Below are 24,682 nucleotides of genomic sequence, written 5' to 3'. Positions count from 1 at the left end.
CTATTTTTAATCTCTTGAGGAATCTCCACACTGTTCTCCACTGATTTCTGTACATTGACTTTGTATCCTGCCACATTACTGAATTTCCATATGAGTTCTAGTAGTTTGGGGGTGGAGTCTTTTGGGTTTTCTATGTAAAGTATCATGGCATCTGTGAAGAGAGAGAGTCTGACTTTTTCATTGCCAATCTGGATACCTTTTATTTCTCTTTGTTGTCTGATTGCTGTTGCTAGGACTTCTAATACTATGTTGAACAAGAATGGTGAGAGTGGGCATCCTTGTCGTGTTCCTGAAAATAAATAAAAAATAAATTTAAAAAAAAATAAGAAAAAAATGTGAATTTCACTATGAATAGTATGAATATATATATATATATATATATATATATATATATATATTTTTTTTTTTTTTGCCTCCTGGCTTTATTGAATTTTTGTTTCCGAGGTTTAATGGTACTTACATGTCTCAAATATTTATAGGGTACTGAGTACATGTTAGGTGCTACTCTGTGTACAAAGCAGCCAGTCTCTATCTTTATAGAGCTTACATTCTGGCAGGGACAGAGAGTATGAAATACCACAACCCTGTACAGACTGTTAGAGGAGTGGAGAGCTTCGGACAAGGATATAGAGCATTTGGGACAGTCAGGGCTGCAGGATAGCAAGTGGGCAAGCAGCAGTGCTCCATAAGGTGGTTACTATATGGGAACAAAGCCATGGAGGCGGGGGGAGGTGCCTGTCTGGATCCCATGGAAAGAGGTTCTCCACATTGAGGAGCAGCCAGACAAAGCTGGCGGTGTGCCTGGTTGTTCAAGGAGCAGAGGAGGTGAATGTTGGGCGGAGCAGAGTGAATGAGGAGGAGAGGAGCAGGAGTTGGGGATCAGAGAACAGGAAGGGTCTTTCTTAATGGGCTTGGGATTACATGGGTAACTGCAGAATCTTTGAAGGGCTTTGGTAGAGGATGGACGTGGTTTTGGTTACAGGTTTAAAGGTTCATAGACATAGAGAGAGGATATCACTGGGAGACTAATAATTATCATCCCTCAGGTGAGACATATAGACTCAGCTGAATTTGAGTAGAACAGGAGCTGAGAAGTCAGTGCTTAGATGTCTGCTGGTGTTTGTCCTGCAGAAGTGTCCTCCTGTGACATATCTACCAGGTCTCAGAAGACCAAGGTCTGTGAGGAGCTAGGGACAGTGGGATGAACCGTCTTTGGGAATAGGCAGTGATTTGGGTCCTGGGAACAGAGGAGTGAAGGCAGTTTTTAATGGAACTAGCTGTGAGGTCTAGTTTTTAGTGCACATAGAATGCAGCAGAGAACAAAGACATAGGCAGAAATAATAAATTTAGGAGCAGGTGTAGGAAAGTTTCAGGTATGGTGCAATGAATAGGATGTTACCACTAGGCCAGAGTAGTTCTCTTTGATGAGTTTTCAGTCCTGCCCTGAGTGGAGGCAGGTTCGAGCTATGGTTCTCAGTGTGTGGTCCCTGGAACATCAGTATCAGCTTCTCACCACCTCCTTAGAAATGCACATTCTTGGACTTGCTCCAGACCTTCTGAACAAGGAGGTCTGTGGTAGAGCCCACCAGTCTGTGTGCTCCACAGGCCTTTCTGGTGATTGTGATTCCTGTGGAAGGTTGGAACTATTAAGTTAGAGAGTCCTTCATGGAAGGGCCTGGGGTCAGGAGCACAGGCTGTTGAGGAGTTTCTTTGACACCATTTGTGTGTTTCAAATTTGTTGTAGGATAAAATTGTCCCATTAGGAATTGTCACAGCTGAGTCCCTCAGTCAGGGCTTCCCTTCTGACAGCATGTTTCCTTCCCAGTCCTGCATCCCTCCAGCTTTCTCACTCCTATGTCTGTGTCCACAGAGGAGTTTATTGTGATTGGACCCTCGGATCCCACTGTGGCAGTGCTCCGTGTGGACATCATGCTGCCATGTCATGTGTCCCCGGCCATGGGTGTGGAAAATATGGAGCTGCGGTGGTTCCGCTCCAAGTTCTCAGAAGCAGTGTTCATCTATCAAAACCAGCGGGAGCAGAGAGAAGAGCAGTTGGCTGAGTACAGAGGGCGAACCTCACTGGTGAGTCTCCCTCACCCAAGGGGAGACTGCTGTGTGCATCCACAATGTCCAGGCTTTCAACAACCGGCTGTATACCTACTTCTTCCAAATGGGAATATTCTATGAAGAGGCTGATTTGGAACTGAAGGTGGCAGGTGGGTTGCTGATCGGTATTTATTCAGCTGTAGTACTGGAATTTGGAGCCACCTCAGGATCTAAATTAATAGCCCTCAATTTATACAAGAGGGAAAGTGGGTCTTTCACTCTTCATCTATTCAATACGAATATACAGAACTCCTGGTACGTGATAGCTATTGTTGTCTGCACCTGGATATCTCAGTGTAACAAATAAAGGTCCCTGCCCTGTAGAGTTTATATTATAAGGACAAAAAATAGTCAAATAGATAGGTTATAGACAATGTTAGATGGTGGTGAGTAGAGATTTAGCCTAATAAGTATGTTAAGGGTGAGAGTTCCAAGCAGAAGAACCCCCACATGAGACACCTGAGGGAGGAGTGTGGCTGGTGAGTCTGGGCAGAGAGAGAGGCCACATGATTGGTGTGGAGGTGAATGGGAAGGTGGTGAGAAGTGACTCTCTGGAATATAGAGGAGTTCCAGGTCCAGGTGCACAGAGACAGGATATATCAGGAGAAGCCCATGAGTAGCACACACTTAAACAGATATTTGAGAGAAGCATATAGTGTTCTGAAATGGCCTTCTGGTTAATGGATCTGTGTGGGGCATACAGAACATGGTGATTGTGGGTCTGAGCAGTCAACTGAATTGCCCCGGGCCTGGAGTGTATACTCCCTGACAGGTGCAGATGGTGGGATTTGAGAAGAAGTGAATAGGAGTTTTATTTGTGGGGTAGTGAGGATGGTAATACCAGGCCATCAAAGGCTTTGTGTGCTCTTATGTCGTTTAGATGCAGGGCTGAGGGAATTTTCAACAGAGCAGTGGAGCGAGGTATGTGAGGGCAGGTTTGCTTTGGCAGCTGTAATGGAGGGTGTATGGAAGGTGAGCAAGACTGGAGGCCTGGATGTAGTTATGGGGTGGAGAGGATGGACCCCTGCATTCATGTAGGGGCAGTGTGGTGGGAAGGGAGCACTCCAGCATCAGAGAGTTTTGGAAACTAGACCCAGCGGCTCCCGGCAAGTGGCGGAGCAACGGCGCACAAAATCAGGACTTTTAAGAGTCTGTTCCACTGAGGGACATCGCTCCAGAGGCTAAACCGGGACGAAGCCCACGCAGGGTCAGCGTGGCCTCAGGTCCCGCAGGGTCACAGAAGGATCGGGGGTGTCTGAGTGTCACAGAGCTTGCGGGTATTGGAACGGGAAAGCCGGCTACAGAGACAGAGCCGACAGTAAGCTCACAGCTCGGTGTTACCTTGAACCGGTCGCAGGCTCGGTGAGCTCAGAGCGCGGCCGGAGGTCAGGCAGATGGGAGTAACTGGGCGCTGTTCTCTGAGGGCGCACTGAGGAGTGGGGCCGGAGACCAGGAGGCCGCCATTTGTATTCCCCATCCTCCGGAACTCTACGGAAAGTGCTCAGGGAACAAAAGCTCCTTAAAGCAAACCCCAGCGGATTACTCACACCGGCCCCTGCTAAGGGCGGTGCAATTCCGCCTGGGGCAAAGACACTTGAGAATCACTACAACAGGCCCCTCCCCCAGAAGATCAACAAGAAATCCAGCCGAGACCAAGTTCACCTTCCAAGGAGTGAGGTTGCAATACCAAGGAGAGCAGCAGAATTCCAAAGGAGGAGAAAGCAAAGCACAGAACTCATGGCTTTCTCCCTGTGATTTTTTTTAGTCTTGCAGTTAATTTAATTTTCTGCTTTTTCATTTTTTGTTTTTTTTCTCGCCTTCTGGTTAAATTTTTTTTTAACTGTTACCTTTTTCTTTTTTAACGTTTGTTAACTAGTTTATCTAATATATATATTTTTTCTTTTTTATATTCTTCTTATTTGTTTTCTTTTTTTTTATTCCTTTCTTTTCTTTTTATTTATTTTTTTTTTCTTTCTTCCTTTTTGAACATCTTTTTATCCCTTTCCTCCCCACTCACCATTTGGGATCTCTACTAATTTGGTTAAAGCATATTTTCCTCGGGTTGTTGCAACCCTTTTAGTATTTTACTTGTTCCTTCATATACTCTTATCTGGACAAAATGACAGGGAGGAAAAATTCACCACAAAAAAAGAACAAGAGGTAGTACCGAAGGCTAGGGACCTAATCAATACAGACATTGGTAATATGTCAGATTTAGAATTCAGAATGACAATTCTCAAGGATCTAGCCGGGCTTGAAAAAGGCATGGAAGATATTAGAGAAACCCTCTCGAGGGATATAAAAGCCCTCTCTGGAGAAATAAAACAACTAAAATCTAACCAAGTTGAAATCAAAAAAGCTATTAATGAGGTGCAATCAAAAATGGAAGCTCTCACTGCTAGGATAAATGAGGCAGAAGAAAGACTTAGTGATATAGAAGACCAAATGACAGAGAATAAAGAAACTGAGCAAAGACGGACAAACAGCTACTGGACCACGAGGGGAGAATTCGAGAGATAAGTGACATCATAAGACGAAACAACATTAGAATAATTGGGATTCCAGAAGAAGAAGAAAGAGTGAGGGGAGCAGAAGGTATACTGGAGAGAATTATTGGGGAGAATTTCCCCAATATGGCAAAGGGAACGAGCATCAAAATTCAGGAGGTTCAGAGAACGCCCCTCAAAATCAATAAGAATAGGCCCACACCCCGTCACCTAATAGTAAAATTTACAAGTCTCAGTGACAAAGAGAAAATTCTGAAAGCAGCCCGGGAAAAGAAGTCTGTAACATACAATGGTAAAAATATTAGATTGGCAGCTGACTTCTCCACAGAGACCTGGCAGGCCAGAAAGAGCTGGCATGATATTTTCAGAGCACTAAACGAGAAAAACATGCAGCCAAGAATACAATATCCAGCTAGGCTATCATTAAAAATAGAAGGAAAGATTAAAAGCTTCCAGGACAAACAAAAACTGAAAGAATTTGCAAACACCAAACCAGCTCTACAGGAAATATTGAAAGGGGTCCTCTAAGCAAAGAGAGAGCCTAAAAGTGGTAGATCAGAAAGGAACAGAGACCATATACAGTAACAGTCACCTTACAGGCAATACAATGGCACTAAATTCATATCTCTCAATAGTTACCCTGAATGTGAATGGGCTAAATGCCCCTGTCAAAAGACACAGGGTATCAGAATGGATAAAAAAACAAAACCCATCTATATGTTGCCTCCAAGAAACTCATTTTAAGCCCGAAGACACCTCCAGATTTAAAGTGAGGGGGTGGAAAAGAATTTACCATGCTAATGGACATCAGAAGAAAGCAGGAGTGGCAATCCTTATATCAGATCAATTCGATTTTAAGCCAAAGACTCTAATAAGAGATGAGGAAGGACACTATATCATACTCAAGGGTCTGTCCAACAAGAAGATTTAACAATTTTAAATATCTATGCCCCAACGTGGGAGCAGCCAACTATATAAACCAATTAATAACAAAATCAAAGAAACACATCAACAATAATACAATAATAGTAGGGGACTTTAACAGTCCCCTCACTGAAATGGACAGATCATCCAAGCAAAAGATCAGCAAGGAAATAAAGGCCTTAAACGACACACTGGACCAGATGGACATCACAGATATATTCAGAACATTTCATCCCAAAGCAACAGAATACACATTCTTCTCTAGTGCACATGGAACATTCTCCAGAATAGATCACATCCTCGGTCCTAAATCAGGACTCAACCGGTATCAAAAGACTGGGATCATTCCCTGCATATTTTCAGACAACAATGCTCTGAAGCTAGAACTCAACCACAAAGGCAGTTTGAAAAGAACCCAAATACATGGAGACTAAACAGCATCCTTCTAAAGAATGAATGGGTCACCCGGGAAATTAAAGAAGAATTGAAAAATATCATGGAAACAAATGACAATGAAAATACAACGGTTCAAAATCTGTGGGACACAACAAAGGCAGTCCTGAGAGGAAAATATATAGCGGTACAAGCCTTTCTCAAAAAGCAAGAATGGTCTCCGGTACACAGCCTAACCCTACACCTAAAGGAGCTGGAGAAAGAACAAGAAAGAAACCCTAAGCCCAGCAGGAGAAGAGAAATCATAAAGATCAGAGCAGAAATCAATGAAATAGAAACCAAAAAAACAATAGAACAAATCAACAAAACTAGGAGCTGGTTCTTGTTTTTTTCTTTAAGATTTTATTTATTTGACAGAGAGAGATAAATCACAAGTAGGCATAGAGGCAGGCAGAGAGAGGGGAGAAAGGAGGTTCCCTGCGGAGCAGAGAGCCCGACGCGGGGCTCGATCCCAGGACCCTGGGATCATGACCTGAGCTGAAGGCAGAGGCTTTAACCCACTGAGCCACCCAGGTGCCCCTAGGAGCTGGTTCTTTGAAATAATTAATAAAATTGATAATCCCCTGGCCTGACTTATCAAAAAGAATAGAGAAAGGACCCAAATAAATAAAATCATGAATGAAAGAGGAGAGATCACGTCTAACACCAAAGAAATACAAACTATTTTAAGACATACTATGCGCAACTCTACGCCAACAAATTTGACAATCTGGAAGAAATGGATGCATTCCTAGAAACATATAAACTACCACAACTGAACCAGGAAGAAATAGAAAGCCTGAACAGACCCATAACCAGTAAGGAGATTGAAGCGGTCATTAAAAATCTCCAAACAAACAAAAGCCCAGGGCCAGACGGCTTCCCGGGGGAATTCTACCAAACATTTCAAGAAGAACTAATTCCTATTCTCCTGAAACTGTTCCAAAAAATCGAAATGGGAGGAAAACTTCCAAACTCATTTTATGAGGCCAGCATCACCTTGATCCCAAAACCAGACAAGGATCCCATCAAAAAAGAGAGTTATAGACCAATATCCTTGATGAACACAGATGCGAAAATACTCAAAAAAATACTAGTCAATAGGATTCAACAGTACATTAAAAGGATCATTCACCACGACCAAGTGAGATTTATTCCAGGGCTGCAAGGTTGGTTAAACATCCGCAAATCAGTCAATGTGATACAACACATCAATAAAAAAAAAGAACAAGAACCATATGATACTCTCAATAGATGCTGAAAAAGCATTTGACAAAGTACAGCATCCCTTCCTGATCAAAACACTTCAAAGTGTAGGGATAGAGGGCACATACCTCAATATCATCAAAGCCATCTATGAAAAACCCACCGCAAATATCATTCTCAATGGAGAAAAACTGAAAGCTTTTCTGCTAAGGTCTGGAACACGGCAGGGATGTCCATTATCACCACTGCTATTCAACATAGTACTAGAGGTCCTAGCCTCAGCAATCAGACAATTAAAGGCATCCAAATTGGCAAAGAAGAAGTCAAATTATCACTCAAGAAATGGTCAGAGGACATGAGCAGACATTTCTGCAAAGAAGACATCCAGATGGCCAACAGACCCATGGAAAAGTGCTCCATATCACTCGGCATCAGGGAAATACAAATCAAAACCACAATGATATATCACCTCACACCAGTCAGAATGGCTAAAATAAACAAGTCAGGAAATGACAGATGCTGGCGAGGATGCGGAGAAAGGGGAACCCTCCTACACTGTTGGTGGGAATGCAATCTGGTGCATCCACTCTGGAAAACAGCATGGAGGTTTCTCAAAATGTTGAAAATAGAACTGCCCTATGACCCAGCAATTGCACTATTGGGTATTTACCCTAACGATACAAACGTAGTGATCCAAAGGGGCACATGCACCCGAATGTTTATAGCAGCAATGTCCACAATAGCCAAACTATGGAAAGAACCTAGATGTCCATCAACAGATGAATGGATCAAGAAGATGTGGTATATATACACAATGGAATACTATGCAGCCATCAAAAGAAATGAAATCTTGCCATTTGCGACAACATGGATGGAACTAGAGCGTATCATGCTTAGCGAAATAAGTCAAGCAGAGAAAGACAACTATCATATGATCTCCCTGACATGAGGAATTGGTGATGCAACATGGGTGCTTAAGTGGATAGGAGAAGAATCAATGAAACAAGATGGGATTGGGAGGGAGACAAACCATAAGTGACTCTTAATCTCACAAAACAAACTGAGGATTGCTGGGAGGAGGGGTTTGGGAGAAGGGGGTGGGATTATGGACATTGGGGAGGGTATGTGCTTTGGTGAGTGCTGTGAAGTGTGTAAACCTGGTGATTCACAGACCTGTACCCCTGGGGATAAAAATATATGTTTATAAAAAATAAAAAATTATTAAAAAAAAAGAAATGCAAAGACAGAAGAAATCTCATATTTTCCATATGCAGACAGAACTCACTCCATACATATTCTCAGGATCAACAGTTATGAGCCCTCATGTAGGTGGACATGTTGGCACTACTTGTCCTAGGTGGTGCACCTTATATTTGCTGGAAATTGGGTGAGCATTTAAGTTAGCTAATTGGCTTTATTCTGAGGAAAACCAAATTCTCCTACCATAAAAATAATTTAAAAAAATTCTATTGTAGTTAACATAAAGTGTTATATTCATTTAAGGTGTGCAATACAGTGATTCAACACTTTCACATATACTTAGTGGAAATTTCAATATAAACTCTGCAGGCCAGAATGTAGTGGTGTGATATACTCAATGTGCTAAAAGGAAAAAAAAAATTATATATATATATGCATCTGTGAGGAATCCTGGCACATATAAAACAGATATATATATATATATATATATATATATATATATATATATATATATATCTGTTGCCAAGAATCCAGCAAGAGAATCATTCAGAATAGAAGGAGAGATGAAGAGTTTTCCAGACAAATAAAAGTTAAAGTAGTATTTTTGTTGTTGTTGTGGTTGTTGTTGTTTTTTACCAATTCTCCCATCATGATGACAGGTAGTGATTTTACACTGGATCATGGTGCCCACTGAGGTTGGGCTCCTACACTGGCAGAGAAGGGGGAGAGAGGGCTGCTGTCTTTCTTGGTGTGAGTAGTTCAAAGAGAGAGCTCCCAGGTCCTTGCGAAACCCATTCTTGGATCACACAGCTGGCAAAAGGCCTAATTTTTTAAGTACTTATATACATTTCAAAGAGGAGAGAAAACACCCAAAACACAAGTTTCCTCAAGTAAATGCTACAAGGAAAGGATGGGAAGGGGCTCTCTTTCCCTATTTTCAACAGGAACAATAAGACCCTTACTTTTAATATATTTTGTCCTGACAGTGGACCTTGGCTGGGTTTACTCAGCTGGTATTGTCCAGGTGGCTATTGGTTGATCTAGGGGAGCTTCAGCTGGAAATGCTGTGCTAGCCTGAAGATGTCTGTCCTGTGTCAGAGGGTAAGGCAATGGCAGAAGCAGTTTCCAACCTCTGCTAGAGTCACATTCCCTGAATTCTCAGGGGCTGAGTCAAGTCAAAGGATGGATCCCAGGCGCAGAGTGTGCAGGCATTAACAATAGGTGGCAGAGGGCTGGCTGGATGCAAAGAAAGCTGAAAGATTGGGGATATTTTCAACATTATCCTATCACAGATGGGGCCAAAAACATGAATTAGTTCAGGTTTTGAGTCTGAAGCATCTGTGAGGAATCCTGGCACAGATAAACCAGAGATGTTTTGGATATTAGGGAGTGAGCTCAGGAGGTATGCAGGTTGGTGGAAGTGATGACCGAGTGGCAGTGGGTGTGCCCGCAGATGCCCTGCAGAGTGTGTGTGAGTTGAGAAGATCAGAGAAGGATGGATCCTGGAACCAAATTCCTCCATCATTCTGAGTGATGGAATTCCCACCCTCATGGTTGGGGAGGAAAGCCTGTCCTCTGGCCCTGCTGTAGGTCCCCATGATCCTTCCTTCTGTCCTCCATGGCAGGACCCCTTACATTAATCCTTGTAGGGACCACCCCCCCCAAGGAACCCCCAAAATGCAGTGCTGCACATGGAGTTGTGTACAGGAAGGTTCTGCTGGAATTCCTGGGCTCTGGGTGGCCTCCTTGTACTCTCTACCTTCTCTCCTCAGATGTGGGCTCTCCCCCTCAAGTGCACATCACAGGGACAGAGGAGGACGGTGTCCTAATTGTGTGAATGGCCTCAGGGTGGTTCCCAAAGCCCAAAGTGCAGTGGAGAGCTCTAAGTGGAGAGAAGTTCCTGATGTTCTCTGAGACCCAAGCCCAAGATGCTGAAGGGCTGTTCACCATAGAGGCCACTCTTGTGGTGAGGGACAGCTTTTCAGGGAATGTGACCTGCTCAGTCCTCTACCCTGTCCTGGGCCAGGAGAAGGCAATGGCCATTTTCATCCCAGGTCAGTACTACTTCCCACTCCTAGAAGGATGGGATGGTCTGGTTGGGGGTCCATGTGTATGCTGGGCTGGGCCATCCTGAGCAGCACCCTGATGGGGTGTCTGGCTGGGCACAGAACCCTTATTCCCTCGGAGTTCTCCCTGGAAGCTGGCTTACATGGTGATCCTGACTGTGCTGATGTTCCTACTCCTTGGGGCTGTCTTCTATATCATGAGAGAACATACTGCAAAGCTCCAGGAGATGCAGGAATGGGAGAAACTGCACAGAGACAAGGAGGAGGACCAGCAGATAAAGGAGGAGGCACTGAAGACCAGAGGTAAGGCAGGACAGGGCGAAAGCAGACAAGCTGTTGCAGAGGAGAAGCAGACAGTAGGCCCTTGTCCAGGATCAGGGTGCTAAGGGGGACCAGAGAGGACAGGTGGGGCTGTGGAGGCTCAAGGGTCTGGAGTTAGATCTTCTAGGAGACATATAGATGTTCTTGCAGATTTTCCAGTTGCAATCTTTGCTGCTCTTAGTGATGGGCGTTTATGTATCTTTTTTACTTTTTTTTCAGATGAACTCCAAGCAGAACTTGGTACATTGTGTCCTTATCCCAGAAGTTTCTGTGTCACGTTTGTAGGAGACATTCTGGTTCTCAGCTCACCTGTTTCCTGTGTTCCCTTTCAGACTTGAGGAAATTTGTTTACCTGGGTGGTGAGTGACTGTCCAAATATCCTTGGGTCTCTTGCCCCCTAAGCCATAGCGTTTCCTCCCTATTTCATGAAGAGACATGTGGACCCGTACCTCGTGCAGAAGTGGAAACTGGCGGAAAGCAGAACTTGCTTCATGGGCTTTCACCATCTGGGCTATTGTTTCACACATGGTGCTTTGAAACTTGGAATGATGGTGGTCACTGGAGTCTTGGGTTGATCTACCCACCCCTTTGTGGCTTTTCAGCCTTTAATGCAACTAGTTCTCAGTTAACCTGAATACTCTGGAATATTTTAGCGAAACTATATAAATAAATGGGGTCATTAAATTTAGGAGTGTGATCCCTCCACATAACACCATCATAGGAGAGTCTTTTCTCTCCAGTTCCTGGAGGTACTGATCACAAAGTGTTAGGTAGAGAACTGTGCAGAGCTTGGGCAGGAATGTCGTGGGATAAGTTGTCAGTGGTCCAGTGATGAGTTTTCTGAGAACGTCTGGCCACCTTTACCCTAGAGCTCACCTAACATCCTGGTCCTTAATTCACCTCCCCTTTTGTGTTATTTCCCATATCTCTCTTTTCTGGAAATCATTGGATGTAATAATGACTTATTACATTCATGGAATAATATATACTTTTATTCCCTAAAAACACTTTCATACATTGTATGATTTTTGACCTTTTAAAGCAAATTGAAAGCCGATGGAATAAAAAATTTTTGCTTTTTTTTTTTTTCATGTGAAAATTTCTTTATTTTGGGATGCAGTTGATATTGGGATTCATTTCAGAAAACTCTGTGGATGAAATTTGTTAGTATTATGCATTTTCTTTTGGTAATCAAGAACGGTTGGACATAGTGTATTGTTTTTTGAAGGAATACTATTTTTATTGAAAATTTATTTGAAATGCATATTTTGACTTATTGTTGAATCTCTCTGCACACCTTAAAAAAAGAAGAAACAGATTTAGATGTTGACTATATTTATGCTGAGTACCTCCCACACTGCTACCAATACTTTTTAAACATGAAATTGCTTTAGAGATTAAAATTCTTCTCCACTGGCCCCAGGAGATCTACCTGACTCTTATGGGTTCAGTGTTTCGACAGAAGTTGTGCCTCTTCTATTGCTCAGAAAATCAAATGCATATAGATAACTGGCCTTGCAATGCTTGTGTGCATAAAATTGAATGAATAACTTAAGAGTTTTTTGGGTTTTTTTACCTTAGAGATTCTTAATGTCATGATAAGTCATTCAATTTTATGTTATTTTCATTTGTCTCTTTGGACTCTGCTGAATTTATTTATTTATTTTTAAAATTTTGTCTCTGGTTAAAATTGTTTTTCTTGTTTGACTCTTAAGTCTACTTGTCTGTAGGAGAAGAGAAGTTTAATAGTTAAAAGTGCTTTTAATTTTTAACTTAACTGTCATTTTGATGGTCTTGCTAATCAACTACATGTGTCTTTTTTTTTTATTTCTTTTCAGTGTTCCAGAATTCATTGTTTATGCAGCACATCCTGTGCTCCACGTAATACGTGCCCTCCATAATACCCACCACCAGGATCACCCAACCTCCCACTCCTCTCCCCTCCAAAACCCTGTTTTTTTTTTTTCTCTGACTTTTTATTTTTAATGTTGTGGTTTTTAAGACTCAGGACACTAACTTGGCAAAGGTCACACAGCTATATTTGGCAGGCATGGAACTCAGCCTGAAATGCTGGCTCTCTGACCTGTGGTCCAGGGAATTTCCCAAACACCCTATTGTCTGCCCATGTCAGGAGGTACCTCCTCTCAAGCCTCTCTCCTTACTCTGTTGATAGTGTCACCTGCAGCACACAGAGGAGTCAAGTGCCAGTAGATCAATAATATGCAGACTTGTTCTGGCCCATGTCTCACCAGGGTGTGTTCCCTTTCAGCCCTGAAGAAGGCAAAACTGTATGCAGGTAAGTGACTCAGTTTCCTCCCCAGCCTCCACTGTGCCACCTTCTCTGTCATTGGACCCCACACCAGCATGGGGTTGGTATCCCTGATCTCCTTGTTATGTTTGTTGTGTTCTGAAGACTGCAGGGAAAGTCCTTGGGAACACAGATCTGCCTCTATTCTGACCCATCCTCTACTGTAGGTTGCTGTGAGAATTAGCACACCCTCTGAATATACCTTGTTCAACTGATAGGTTGTTGGTCCAGTGACAACAGAGTGGTCATTTGTAAGGGCAGTTGGACCATGGCTTTGACAGTGTACTTCAGAATTTGCTGTCTCTGGAAGATTTTAGAAATCAAGCTTGCCTGTTTAGGACTCAGGTCTTCCATGAGGGATCCTTTTTCTGAATCCTTTTTACCCTGAAATTACTATCTCTTTTTGGATCTTGCTTTGGTTTTCCTGGTTTGTTGTTGCTGTTTTGGGTTTTTTTTTTTTTTTTTTTTTGTTTTTCTGGAATGATGGTGTCTTTATTTTGCTTCTGCATGCTCTGACTCCTTGTCCAAACCTGGTATCTTTCTCTAAACCTCCAAGGTTGTTTGGAAGTAGTTTTCTTTAGGTCAGTGTTCTGATTATCAGATCCAGAGCCTCCAGGATGTTTAGGGAGTCCTGGTAGTTGGTTTGTGAGATACTGGCCATTATATATAAAATCTTATGTATGTGTTTGTATTACAGCATTAAGAAATTAATTTTTTTTTATTTTTTTATAAACATATATTTTTATCCCCAGGGGTACAGGTCTATGAATTGCCAGGTTTACACACTTTACAGCACTCACCAAAGCACATACCCTCCCCAATGTCCATAACCCCACCCCACTTCTCCCAACCCCCTCCCCCCAGCAACCCTCAGTTTGTTTTGTGAGATTAAGAGTCACTTATGGTTTGTCTCCCTCACAATCCCATCTTGTTTCATTTATTCTTCTCCTACCCCCTTAACCCCCCATGTTACATCTCCACTTCCTCATATCAGGGAGATCATATGATAGTTGTCTTTCTCCACTTGACTTATTTCGTTAAGCATGATACCATCTGGTTCCATCCATGTCATTGCAAATTGCAAGATTTCATTTCTTTTGATGGTTTCATAGTATTCCATTGTGTATATATACCACTTCTTATTTATCCATTCATCTGTTGGTGGACATCTAGGCTCTCTCCATAGTTTGGCTATTGTAGACATTGCTGCTATAAACATTTGGGTTCGCGTGCCCCTTCGGATCACTATGTTTGTATCCTTAGGGTAAATATCCAGTAGTGTAATTGCTGGGTCATAGGGTAGTTCTATTTTCAACATTTTGAAGAACCTCCATGCTATTTTCCAGAGTGGTTGCACCAGCTTGCATTCCCGCCAACAGTGTAGGAGGGTTCCCCTTTCTCCGCATCCTCTCCAGCATCTGTCATTTTCTGACTTGTTCATTTTAGCCATTCTGACTGGTGTGAGGTGGTATCTCATTGTGGTTTTGATTTGTATTTCCCTGATGCTGAGTGATGTGGAGCACTTTTTCATGTGTCTGTTGGCCAGATGTCTTCTTTGCAGAAATGTCTGTCCATATCTTCTGCCCATTTCTTGATTGGATTATTTGTTCTTTGGGTGTTGAATTTGCTAAATTCTTTATAGATTTTGCACACTAGTCCTTTATCTGATATGTCGTTTGCAAATATCTTCTCCCATTCTGTCAGTTGTCTTTTGGTTTTGCTAACTGTTTCCTTTGCTGTGCAAAAGCTTTTGATCTTGATGAAATCACAATAGTTCATTTTTGCCCTTGCTTCCCTTGCCTTTGGCAATGTTCTTAGGAAGATGTTGCTGAGGCTGAGGTCGAAGAGGTTGCTGCCTGTGTTCTCCTCAAGCATTTTGATGGATTCCTTTCGCACATTGAGGTCCTTCATCCATTTTGAGTTTATTTTTGTGTGTGGTATAAGGAAATGGTCCAATTTCATTTTTCTGCATGTGGCTGTCCAATTTTCCCAACACCATTTATTGAAGTGGCTGTCTTTTTTCCATTGGACATTCTTTCCTGCTTTGTCGAAGATTAGTTGACCATAGAGTTGAGGGTCTATTTCTGGGCTCTCTATTCTGTTCCATTGATCTATGTGTCTTTTATTGTGCCAGTACCATATTGTCTTGATGATGACAGCTTGAAGTCCAGAATTGTGATGCCACCAACTTTGGCTTTCTTTTTCAATGTTCCTTTGAATATTCGAGGTCTTTTCTGGTTCCATATAAATTTTAGGGTTATTTGTTCCATTTCTTTGAAAAAGATGGATGGTACTTTGATAAGAATTGCATTAAATGTGTAGATTGCTTTAGGTAGCATAGACATTTTCACAATATTTATTATTCCAATCCAGGAGCATGGAACATTTTTCCATTTCTTTGTGTCTTCCTCAATTTCTTTCATGAGTACTTTATAGTTTTCTGAGTATAGATTCTTTGCCTAAAAGAGGAATCTTTTGAAACTAGTGGAACAGCTGTCTATGTAATTCCAGAAAGAATGGTTAAAACCATCATTCTTGGGAGAAGTGAGGTCAGCATCATTGTTGAATGAGTCCTTCCATTTGTCTCCCACTTTCTGTTTACAACTAATAGGATTCCAAAACCCAACAAAGGTTCCTCTGCACAGCACATGAGACACCAAAGAGATCCACCATGTTTACATCAGAGGGGTGTGGATTGGTCTTCAGGGATACTAGAGCCCAGGCAGCTTGGTGGGGCCTGTTATCCTGGCTTTTACAGTGATGGTAGTGCTCACCTGTAACTCCTTGGGTCAAGATGGTGGGGATGGAAAGGGGTGAGTGAAAGAAAACTTGGTCCTTTGGGATATGACTGGAGGACCCCAAAGCTGTGAAGCCACAGAGCAGGGTCCTCTGAGCTATGACATCTGTGACCAGGAGGGGACAGTGGGGGAAAGGAAAAGGCAAGGTAAAAAGGAGGTAGAGAAGAAGAAACACTTTATTCACTGTCTGCCCTGAGAGTTCAGCAAGAGAGCTCCCAGCTCTGTGGGACCATGGGACTTATGAACTTGAGGATCCTCCTCCTGGAGTGTGGGGCATACCCCAAACCCAAGGGACTTAGAACATATGCCCCCCCCCAGAGTTGCCTGTATCCTTTTTTTTTTTTTTTTTTTTTTTTTTTCTTTGAGCCTGGTCTATACAGCCACCTGGGCTACTCTGGTAAGAGAAAGCAAAACTTGTGCTCTTCTGCCACCTGCTGTAATACTAAAGAAGGGCCTCTAACCTCCCACCCATGAACTGTTAGAATCAAAATTAACAAATTTTTACCTACACACAAAAGGTGTTGACTACTTCAAACTATTTGGCAGAGGAAAATGTCATTAAACAGCATGAAAAATCACGGTAATATGGTTTTGTTAAAAGGAAATGACAGTTCTCCAGCCACCAAACCTACATTTACAGAAGACTGTGATCTAAGTAATAGAGAATTCAAAATAACGGCCAGAACAGAATTCAACAAGATACAAGAGAATCAGGCAATTCATTGAACTCAGTGATAAAATGAATGGGTAGAAGGAGTACTTTACCTAAGAGACTGAATTTCTAAAAAAGCACCAAACCAAAATTCGGAAGCTGAACTCAATAAATGAGATGAAGAATGCATTAGAAACACTGGAAATAGAGCAGATCAGGTGGAAGGGAAAATACATGATCTGAAAGGTGGAATCTAGAAATGATTCAGGTAGAAGTGAAGAGAACTAAGGTTTGTTATTATTTTTTAAAGTGAAGATACCATGGGGTGCCTGGCTGCTTCAGATAGTGGAGCATCTGACTGTTGATCTTTGGATTGTGACCCGGAGCCCAATATAGCATGTAGAGATTACTTTAAAGAAAAACAAGCTTAGAAAATGAAGAAATCCTGCGAGAGCTACCAATTTCCATTAGGAGAGCCAGTTAAGAATAGTGGGTATATCAAAAGGAGAAGAGAAGAAGAGGGGCAGAGCTGTTATTACAAAAGTATTGTCACAGAACTTCCCAATCCTGGGGAAAGAACTGGATATAGAAGTCTGTGAAGTTAATAGATTACCTTATTATCTCAATACAAAAATATCATCTCCAAGACACTTTCTGATGACACAGTCATATGTCAAAGATAAAGAAGGAATCTTGAAAGTATAAAAGAAAGTAACGTAAAAAAAAAGCCCCCTTAGGAGAGATCATTAGCAGATTTCTCAGCAGAAACTCTGTAGACCCAGAGAGAGTCTATGACATACTCATAGCATTAACAAATAAATATTGCCAGACAAAAAAATCTGTATCCAGGATTTATCTTTCAGACATGAAGGAGAAATAAAGAATTTCCCAGACAAAGAAAACGGGAGGGAATTCACCACCACTAGTCCTGCCTCCAAGACATATTGAGCAGAATTTTAATACTGTAATGAAAAGATGACGGTACAGAGACTCTGAGTAAGCTGGCAGACAGAGTCAGAAACTGTAACCTTATTTTAGAATAAGGCATTAAACACTTAATGATAACAGCAATGGCTAAAGTTATTAAAAATAACTAGAGCTACTACAGTTGGTAACAAACCCATACCAGGAAAAGAGTTTGTGACAGCAAAAATGTCAAAGGGAAAGAGGAAAATGAGAACAGCCATGTAGGCAAATGAAGAAAAGTTGCCAACAGCAGGAAAAGCACCATTTAATCTATGAGACAGTTTATACAGTTTGTCAGGGTAAGACAAAACAATATCTAGAGCAGAGAGAACCTTAAAAAGGGGCAAACTGAGGGAATCATCATGGAAAACCAGCAACTGATAAAACTAGACAGAAACACAAAGAAGAAGAAACAATAAAGATACAAAACAATCAGAAAAGAAAAGATAAAATGTGTAAAGTCCTTATGTATCAATAATCACGTAAATGTTAGTGGGTTGACTTTACCAATCAAATGATGGAGAGTTCCTTGATACATTGAAAACATAGACCCAAGTATGTGATGCTTTCAGAAGGGCCATTTTAGCTGTAAGGACAAACGTAGGTTTATAGTGAAGCAACGGATGTGGATAACCCAAGCGAATGGTACCGAAAGAAAGAAGGTGTAGCCATGTGTATGTCAGACAAGATAGACTTCAAGCCAAAAAGAAGATATAACAGTTTTAAATAGATGTGCTCTCAATAACTGAGAATTGAAATACATTAAACAAATACAGATCTTAAGGGAGAGATAGACAATAATCCAATAATAGCAGGGGAACTCAATACCCGACGGTCCACAGTGGATTTATCATCCAGATGCAGAATCAGCAAGGAAACAGAACGTAACCACACTTCAGAAAAAAAAAAAAAAAATGACAGACGTTTACAGAACATTCTGTCCAGCTGCAGAGGAATGCATATTCTTCTCACGTGTACCTTGAACATTCTCCAGGATAGATCCCCTGATGGAACACAGAAATCTTAACAAAATTAAGAAGATTGAAACCATATCAGCAACTTCTCTGAACACACTGGTATGAAGGTAAAAACGAACAAGAGGAAACTGAGTAGACCTAAAAATAAGTGGGAAAGAGATGACAAAGTTTTAAACAACTGAAGCCAGACACCTGGTTTATGGACTAGTCTTGAAAGCATATGCAGAACTATATTGTATTAGTTGCATTATGACCTTAGCTGCACGTCATGTTTTATTCCATACTAAGGACATTTTCACATCACGTAACCTCATGCATGATCAATCATTTACTTTGCTTTTTACCCCGACTCCTTGTTTACCCACTGATTATAGGAACCTAATGGGGAGTGGAAAGAAACATTTTTCTCAAAATTATTTGACATACCTGATCATTCCAGGTCCTGAATGGGGTGCCTTATTTTCCAGAGGAATATAGAGCTCCAGATTCTTTCAAGGCCCACCGTCTCAAGGTTTCCAGAAACACCTCATCCTCCTCTCATACATTGACCTCCTTCCCAAAACAAGTAGTGGCTGTCCCTTCTCCTCCAGAGGGCAATGCAGCTTTGGGAATGATAGCCAGCCTTCTCACTGGGCTTTCCTTGTGATAATGAGGCTTTCTTTGCCTCAAAACCCATGTCTCAGACATTGGCTTGCTGGGCATTGGGTGCTCAACTAGTCTGAGTTTGGTAACACAATCAATAGGTCAAAGAGGAAATCAAAAGGGAAGTAAAATAATGTTATCCAACAAGTGAAAATGAAAATATAATATATCAAATTTTGTGGGTTGCAGTAAAAGCAGTTCAGAGAGGAAGTTTAGAGCAATAAAAAATTAGGAAGATCTCAAATAAACAATCTACCTTTACACTTCAACAAACTAGAAAAAGAGGAACAAATTAAGCCCAAAGTTAACAAAAGGAAAGAAATACTAAAAATCAGAGCAGAAGTAAATGAAATAGAGACCTGAAAAACAATAGAAAGGATCAGTGAAACTAAAAGCTGGTTCTAGAAGAAGATGAACACAAACTGGCAAAAAGTTAGCTAGTCTAAGAAAAAAAAAAGAGACATAGTACTGAACGGTAACTCCGTTATTATATTATATAACCCATTATATATATTACATATATATAATGTTATATATATTATATATATTATATAACCCATATAATAAAAAAATAAGAAATAAAAGAGGGTTATTACAGTCGATAGGACAGGAATATGTAGAATCATGAGAGACTATGAATAATTTCATACCAACAAATTATATATCTAAAGGAAATGGGTCCATTCCTAGAAACACACAACTTACCAAGACTGACTTAGGAAGATGTAGACAACCTGCACAGACCAGTCTAGTCATCTGAGAGGCACAGGTGGAAGCTGAAGGGAAGGAAGACAGGCGTGTAGGGGAGGCACAGACACCAGAGAGCCTGGGGTTGTGGATCACATGGTGCCTACAGGCCCCCAAATTGCAACTGGCATACAAAGGAGCTCTTCTTATGGCTATTCTCTGCCCGCTGATAACCAGATTAGCTCTGACCTGACTGAGTTCCAAGAGGCCCCTCAGCTGGCCTCTGTATTCATTGTGGAGCCCTGGGCACCAGGAGCTTTGGAACAGTTACAGTAAGATTCCAGAAAAATGGTGCCCCCACGCCACCACTATCCCTGCCAGAAAGACAGCTCTCCCTGTGGTCCTGCCTATTTGTCTCTTCCCCCAGAGCCCAGCTGGTGGAGGATGTGCCCTGGGACAATGTCCCTGCAGAGAAGGGCAGGGCTTTCTACTACTATCTGACTGAATAGGACAAGTACGGACTCTGATTTCACACCACTGTGAGGAACCCCAGCCCTCAAGACACTTATCCAGGTTCTGCCTCTCCTAGCATCTTGCACAGTCACCATGGAGGTTATCTGAATGGCAAAGTGCACTCCAAAGCCCCTGTTATTGAAGAAAACTTGTTAGAGGACAAAGAATTGTTGAAGCCATGCCATTCTTAGAAGCTGTTCTTATGTTCCTCCTGATCTTCGTCCTGTGAACTCCCTGGAATTAACACTTATCTGATATTAATCAGAGCACCATGTGCTTCCTGACCAGCCTGCCAATGTGCCTGCCCTTTCACCAGCCATGAACACAGGGAAGCTCCTTACCTGATCTCACCGAACTTCACTTTCCCCTGGGACTTCCCATCCTCCAGGGCCCTGAGGAGACAGCATACCCCAGCCTGAGTGAGGCTATCAGTACCTCTAAATTAAGACACAGCATGATCCACCTCAGGATCAGTGGGAACCAGTGCCTGGACCAACCCTGGGCTTTGATGAGACAGGACTTTACTCCCTACTCAGCTACCCATCCTGTGGTCTTCCCTGAGCAATCCCAACCCCTAGGTTTCTTGGAGAATTCCCCCATCCCCATATTCAAGGCTCTGATAGCTATCCCTCACTATCAGCCTTCTCCCTCCTCACTCAGTGCTCTGGTTCTCACATCCTCCAATTTGTCCCCCTCTGCTTCCTCTCCTGTGCTGGGTAACCCCCTTACCCAACTTCTCCCCCTAGAATCCCTTCCTGCCACTACCATGTGCCCCTTGAGGTTGCCAAGGGCCCAGCTGACACCTAAGAGCAGCTGCCCAAAATGTTTTTGACAACAATGTCACATGCATTGTCCTGCATCACTCAGGGTGTCCCGTGGATATCAGCACATTGTACACTGACCAGAGGCTGCCTCCATACCCATACAGCCCCCCAATTTGGTTCTGCCCACTCAGCCACCTACCCCAAAGCCTCTACAGCATCCAGCGATGTCCTCTCAGGCTTGCTCAAAGCACCTTCAGGTGGGCAGAACCTGGGCAGCCCACCACACTGTGGGACACTATACCCACCCAGTTCAATGGGCATGAGCAAGCATTTTACCATCAGCCAGTGAAGGACTTCAGCCCGGGAAACCTGTTTCTTCACAGCGTGCTCTTTAATGACTGCTTCTCTGACTTGTTTGTCCCCTGGCATGCACACACTCTGTCTCAGCAGCAGGAATGGTTTAGCATGGAAGCCCATCACGAACCTGGTATTGGACCCCCAGCTTTTCTGAGGGGCCTTTATTTTTAGGGGACAAGGGGTCAGTTAGTGGCCTTCAGGACCCTCGTGCCCTCAACCACCAGAGCTTGACCCTCTTTTCCTGCCATGGCTCAGGGCCCAGCATCATCCTCGCAGGAGAGTCCTCCTCACATTATTGTAATGAGATTGTGGCAGCCCTGGCGGGAGTGCCTGGCAGATGCTGGCAAGGATGTGGAAAAAGGGGAACCCTCCTACACTTTTGATGGGAATGCAAGCTGGTGCAACCACTCTGGGACACAGCATGGAGGTTCCTAAAAAAGTTGAAAATAGAGCTACCTTATGACCCAGCAATTGCACAACTGGGTATTTACCCTAAGGATACAAACGTAGTGATCTGAAGGGGCACGTACACCCAAATGTTTAGAGGAGCAATGTCCCCAATAGCCAAACTATGGAAAGAACCTAGATGTCCATCAAGAGATGAATGGATCAAGAAGGTGTGGTATATATACACAATGGAATACTATGCAGCCATCAAAGAAAAATGAAATTTTGCCATTTGCGACAATGTGGTGGAACTAGAGGGTTTTATGCTTAGCGAAATAAGTCAATCAGAGAAAGACAACTATCATATGCTCTCCCAGATACGGGGGAAGTGGTGATGCAACGTGGGGGGTTTGGGGGGGGGTAAGAAAAGAATAAATGAAACAAGATGGGATTGGGAGGGAGACAAACCATAGGAGACTCTTATTGTCACAAAACAAACTGAGGTCACTGGGGGGAGGGGGGTAGGAAGGGAGAGAGGGGGTTATGGACATTGAGGAGGATATGTGATATGGTGAGTGCTGTGAAGTGTATCAACCTGGTGATTCGCAGACCTGTACCCCCGGGGATAATAATACATTATATGTTTACTAAAAAATTTTAAAAAAACTTCTATGGTGAGTGCTGTGAATTGCGTAAACCAGGTGATTCATAGACCTGTACCCCTGGGGATAAAAATACATTATATGTTTATAAAAAATATTTTAAAAATTAAAACAATCTAAAAACAAAACAAAACAAAAACCCAAAAACTCCCAAAAGGAAACTTCGTGGTCAAATGACATCACTAGTGAATTCTAATGAACATGCAGTGGAAAATTAATACCAATACTCCTGAAACTCTTCCAGAATGTTAAGGAAGAGGCAAGAATTTCAAATTCATTCTGCAAAGGCAGTATTATTTGGATAGGAAACCAAATAAGGATACCACCACAACAAAAAAGCAATAAACCAATAACCTTGATGAATACAGACGGAAATATTCTCAGCAAGTGTTATCAAACTGAGTTCACACATGAAAAAAATTAGACACCATGGCTAAATGGGATTTATCTGTGGGATGCAAGCATAGTTGAACCTACAAAGATCAATAAGTGTAATTCAATACACCAAGAAAATGAAAGGTAAAAATCACATGATCGTCTCAAAAGTTGCCCAAAGAAATTAGACAAAATATACCATTCTTTTATGATAAAACTCTTAATAGATTGGATAGAGAAGGAGCATACCTCTACATATAAACGCCACCTACAGGAAACCCATAGCAAACATCCTACTCAATGAAGAAAAATTGAAAGAATTTCCTCTAAGAACAGGAACATAACAAGGAAGGACACTCTTACCACCTCTATTCAATATAGTAGCAGAAGTCCTAGCTAGAGCAATTAGGCAAGAGAAAGAAAGAAAATCCTTCGACATCAGGAAGGAAGAAGTGAAAATGTCACTCTTTACAAATATCATCTTACATACAGAAAAATCTGAAGAGTCAATAAAAAAATCTGTTGAAAGTAATCAATGATTCAATAAAGTGACATATTACAAATGTACTTACAAAAATCAGTGGCATCCCTGTACGTTAATGGTGAAGCATCAGAAAATGAAAACAGCATCAAAAGCAACAAAATAGGAATATAAGAAACCAGGGAAGTGAAGGACCTTTACAATGAAAACTACAAGACTTTCCTGAAAGAAGCTGAAGACACAAACAAATGGAAACACATTCCACGTTTATGATTGGAAGAATTAATACTGTTGAAATGACCATATTACACAACCATTACAGAGTCAATCTGATCCCAATCAAAATACCAAAGGCATTTTTTTATAGAAATAGAAGAAATCATTCTGAAATTTGTGGGGAAGCATAGGAGACTCCAAATAACCAAAGCAATCCTGCAAAAAGAGAGCAAAGCTGGAGGTAGCACATTTCTTCATTTCAAACCATACCTCAAAGCCATAGTAACAGAATCCAACGTGGTAATGGCAAAAAAAGCAACCTATGCACCAATAGAACAGAATAGAGAGCCCAGAATTAAATACCAACACATGTGGTCAACCAATAATAGGTAAGGAAGCCAAGAAGACTGAATAAAAAGTATAGTCCCTTCAAGAAATGGTGCTGGGAACACTGGAGAAACACAAGCAGAACAATGAACTCTTTGGATCATCTACTCCTTTCAGAATATATTTTCAATGTGCAGCTAATAAATATTTACAGACATTATACAGATTATAAAAAGAAATTCAAGAAACATGTTAAGAGAGTTAAGTTCAAAGCTTCCTAATAGAAGTTTCCTTTTTTATAGTAGAAGTTCAAATATGATCTCTGTCTCCCCTCCTGCCTGTCTGATCTGGAGCACTCCTATTGCTGGTGCTCCCAATCTGATGTCCTCTGTTTAGAGCTCAGCTGAGCTTGGGGTACACCTGGCTCCTGTAGGATTTTGGCCACACAACCAAATGACCCTTGACAGGTGTTCTCCTATGGTTGAGCTTCTGTCTCTCAAATTTACAATGAGGAAAAGACTCTCCTCTGAGGATTAGAGTAAATTATTTATTGAAATAAAGTACATAACATTTGGAGTGAAATGGCACCTGGTGAACGGTGGGTCTGATTATTTGGTGAAGGTCAGCAGAGAGCAGGATCCTGGCCTCATGGTTTCAGCATACAGTCCAGCCTTTGCAGATAAGTTTCTCTGACAGAGACTCTGACACAGGCTGATTCCAATCAGGCTCTCAGGGTTTCTCAGGGTCTCCATTGCTTTTTCTGCCCCAGACCTCTCTCCCTTTATGCTTTCAAGGTGAGAGCCCAAAG

The 24,682-nt window shown here is 42.0% G+C and overlaps 1 pseudogene; it reads left to right on the top strand.

Annotated features, from left to right (window-relative positions):
- Positions 1-1,466: 1,466 nt before the first annotated feature.
- Positions 1,467-24,672, top strand: LOC123392429 (annotated as a pseudogene).
- Positions 24,673-24,682: the final 10 nt, after the last annotated feature.

The sequence above is a fragment of the Mustela putorius genome, unplaced genomic scaffold, assembly GCF_011764305.1.
Source record: "Mustela putorius furo isolate JIRA1106 unplaced genomic scaffold, ASM1176430v1.1 tig00000569_pilon_pilon_pilon, whole genome shotgun sequence".
NCBI lineage: Eukaryota > Metazoa > Chordata > Mammalia > Carnivora > Mustelidae > Mustela > Mustela putorius.
The sequence above is the reverse complement of the archived record's forward strand: the minus strand, read 5'-3'. Positions and strand labels throughout refer to the sequence as shown.